We start from the raw sequence: 4,097 nt of genomic DNA on the forward strand, positions 1-4,097 counted from the left end.
AGTGCATTTTTCAGATTTGATGTTAGATTCATTGATTTGCAGTACCTATAACAGGATTTGTGGTTGTATGCATGAGTCACTGCAATGCATGGCTCACAGTGTGCAGATGGTAATCAGTCTGGTATTTCATGACTGACACCACCCCTTGAGCCATATTATGATTAACTACAATTGGTGGACCATGGAGTTCAGGGTTTTTTTAAAAGTGTAGATCGCAAAGGCCATTATTAGGTTATCAGTCCCTACCACAGAGGTCTTATGCACTATATTGGTCTCTGTTTTACCCTAATTCCATATACTCTTTATATAAAGCTTCACTATGACAATTTGATTTCAGCTAATTAAACATGATGCAGGGGAGTTCTTGCTTTAGTAGAACAATGAAAAGGAAGAAGATCTCCCAAACGTCACTCATTTTAGCACTGCTTTTCGGATCTGAATTTTCATGAGGCTTTATTTTCACACCAAAAGTTGTGTTTGTGATGAGAACGGTTCATCAAGTGACAAAGCAAATTGCATGAAAATTGAAAATTGCCTACCCAGCCTTCATCCAAGTCTTCACCATAGCTTCAAAAGAGCTGTGCAAATATTCACACAACTACTACTACAACAAAGACATCTGGGTCAATAGATATAGCTCCCAACACATTTCAAGGAAACTTTTTCTCAAGGGAAATGTGTGATAAGATGTATGTCTGAATTCATATGTGTCCACTACCCAGGGCACTGATAGTTCATAAGGGGTATATTTTATATTAAATTCATGCTAGTGCCATGAGCAAAAGAAATAAACCATGTAAAAAGTCCAGACTATCACTCCTCATTACAAATGCTTCATTTCTCTTCATGAAAACTGTCTGGGACAAGTTTTCTGCTGCAGCTCGCCAGCACAGAGTTTCCTTGAAATGTATTTCTGCAGCTGTGCCCTGATGATGAGTGCGGACATTGTACAATTCAATGGTGTTGTAAAAAGAAGCCTTGGGGGGCCTTTTGTACACAACATTTTAGTTTCCAATACTATAGATGAAATTTGAGAAGCCCCAGGCCTTTGGTTGAATCCAGCAGGGCTCTTCGTACATTTCTATGTTCTTACGCCTCTCCTTCATTTGGAATCGTCCCCATCAGCTGCCTCTTGTGTTCTTCCTCCTCTTACCAAACAGGCTCCTTCTTCTGCTCTATCCCTCTTTTCAGTGAGTAGAAGCTGCTGCCTTGAGGGCAGCAGCATGAGCAGGGCCAGACATGGCATCTTCTCAAAACTGTGCAGCCTGAAGAAATTGCTTAAGGGGTGGCTAGAGAAAGCAACATTAACAACCTCTGGTATGGAGGCAGGGCAGGCGACAGATGGAGGACAAAAACAACAATGATGTCTGCATCAGAGGCATGGCAGGTCATGGCTGAAGTAGAGGATGTACAGTGGTAGCTTGGTTCCCAAAATCAATCCATTCTGAAAGTCCAACTTTCCAAAAGTTCACAAACCAAGGCACGGCTTCTGATTGGCTGATTGGCCCTGGAAACCATGCCAACAGCCAAAACGGACGTTTGGCTTCCAAAAAACGTTTGCAAACTGGAACACTTACTTCCGGGTTTGCGGCGTTCAGGAGCCGATTTGTTCGGGAGCCAAGCCATTCAGGAACCAGGGTACCACTGTATACTCATTCAGCCCCTCTACTGTACTGGTCCTGATCTCTGCCATCTGAGGCAAACATCTCATCTTGCCTAATGGGGGTACGGTCCCTGCTAATATGTTTATGTTAAACTTTGATGCACAATCTAAACTTTGACTGTGATCATGCACACAGATAAACTGGAAGTCAATAAGGTTTAAATGGTATGGGAGACAGGAGCCTTTGTTTCCTAACTCAGCATGTTTTGCTATGTCCTGGTTGGGGTTTACTTTCTAAAATAAAGTGCATATGCGCTACCCAATTTCCTTAGGTCAGTGTACAGCTCAGAGAGAGGGAATGCATGTGTCCATTGTGTGTGTGTGTGTGTGTGTGTTTCTGTATATGTGTATACTACACATATTACTGATAAGAGCATTTAATATATATTGCGCTAATGCCAGCTCGTGAGACTACTTCCAATAGTACCATTTACAACAAAATTGAGATGACCAGACATGTCATTTCCCTGCAGGATATGAAAATGTCCCTTTCATTATTACAGAGGAAGCCACTCCTCAACTTCACTACAGTTTCAGCTGGATGTTGAAATTGTGCCCTCCAACCATTTCAGAGAGTGTTCCGGCTGAAACTTCGCTTTGCTTATCAGAAGGAAATCCAAAAGAACATTTTCAAAATGAAGCAACCTTGCCAAGTTCCTGAGCATATCTAATTTTAAATTTCTAGGCATGAGATATGAATTACTGGATGTCCTAGTGAGAGCTACAGTACAGCACTAAAATAATGTGACACAGGATAGCCCCATTCACAAAACAAGCTGCTTCTCCATGATAAACTCTTTGAAAGGTAGCTATTCCTCTCCAGTATAAGTACATGTTTAATATTAAAGTTTGCTGCCTCTAAGATGATGTTGCTCAGGTAGGAATTGAAATATGAGAAGCCTGGTGTTTTGGAAAGTATTGTGTCTATTAAAGTGGAGGTTTTTGTTTTAATTGGTGAACAAACATAAGTGGCAGGGAGTTTCACAATATTTTTCTATGAAATTAACATTAAATAAATTGTGCTAAATATCTGGTTGTAAATTCTGTTTGCTTTTAAGGCCTCTTAATCAATATAGGAATTAGGTAAAAGGTAAAGGTAAAGGGACCCCTTACCATTAGGTCCAGTCGCGGATGACTCTGGGGTTGCGGTGCTCATCTCGCTTTATTGGCCGAGGGAGCTGGTGTACAGCTTCTGGGTCATGTGGCCAGCATGACTAAGCCACTTCTGGTGAACCAGAGCAGCACACGGAAACGCCGTTTACCTTCCTGCCAGAGTGGTACCTATTTATCTACTTGCACTTTGACATGCTTTCGAACTGCTAGGTTGGCAGGAGCAGGGACAGAGCAACAGATGCTCATCCCGTCGCGGGAATTCGAACCGCCGACCTTTTGATCGGCAAGCCCTAGGTTCTTATTAAAACGTGAACTCAGCCAAATTTCTTCCCCATACCTGGAGATGCCAGGGATCGAAACTGTGATTATTTTATTTGTGCTTCACCACAAACATATGACCTTTTCCATTCATCTACTGATCTTTATGTAGCTTACAGTCCATTGAGGCATTGCACAAAATACCCCGCCCCCCTAAAACCTTCTCAGCCAAACTTCATATTTTATCTTTCAAGCATTGCATTGCTTAAATCTGTGGGCTTGTGGTAGAAGAAGTAGCATTTCACATTACACTTGTCTCTTTTGCCACTGGAAACCCTTAAAATCCTCTTGATACTGGGGCACTTTGCACAACCTATTGCCTGGAAGATCCCACACAGAAGTCTATAAGGAAAATTTGCTTCCTTCCAGAAGATTCGTAAGCAGCTCATCTGAACCATCACATTGCCCAGGTAGCATGTGAAAAAGTACCCTTCGTCGCCACAAGAGAATTGGGGCTTTTGAAGAGTGTTCTATAATAGCACCACCAAGATCCTGGCACCTCATCTCCTCTAATACTTTCTAAGTCTAACACTTCATGGGATCCAGTAATAAGCTTGCATCTCTGATGTCTTCAAGTTTAATTAATGGAAAACTGGCACTTTCTTAATGGTCATCTTCAGTAGAGCATAACAAATTTTGAAGAAGGGTGCTCAGGCATTACTTTCCCTGGTTCGAGAAGTATCAAAATGCAGGTTGCGAGAGTAGCTAAGTGACTCACTCAAAAGGCACACAGTAGGAAACAGATTCCAGGCAACTTACTTGCCATCTCCTTTCTCTGAGCATTATAGCACACTCAGTTCCATTAGAAGATACCATTAGATGGCCGAAAGGAACAGCAAGAGTAGAACAGCCTCCCATTCATGGGCAAGCATACAGAGTCAACCTCCTCCATTTGTTCCTTCCTCAGGGGGTCCATCATCTCTCACCTCCTGTTTGACAGGCCCAGCGCTAAGTAATGCTGCACAGTTGGAAATGAAAAAGGGGGAAGCCAGAAAATAGGTGT

The sequence above is a fragment of the Podarcis melisellensis genome, assembly GCF_964234715.1.
Source record: "Podarcis melisellensis genome assembly, chromosome: 6".
Classification (NCBI taxonomy): Eukaryota; Metazoa; Chordata; class Lepidosauria; order Squamata; family Lacertidae; genus Podarcis; species Podarcis melisellensis.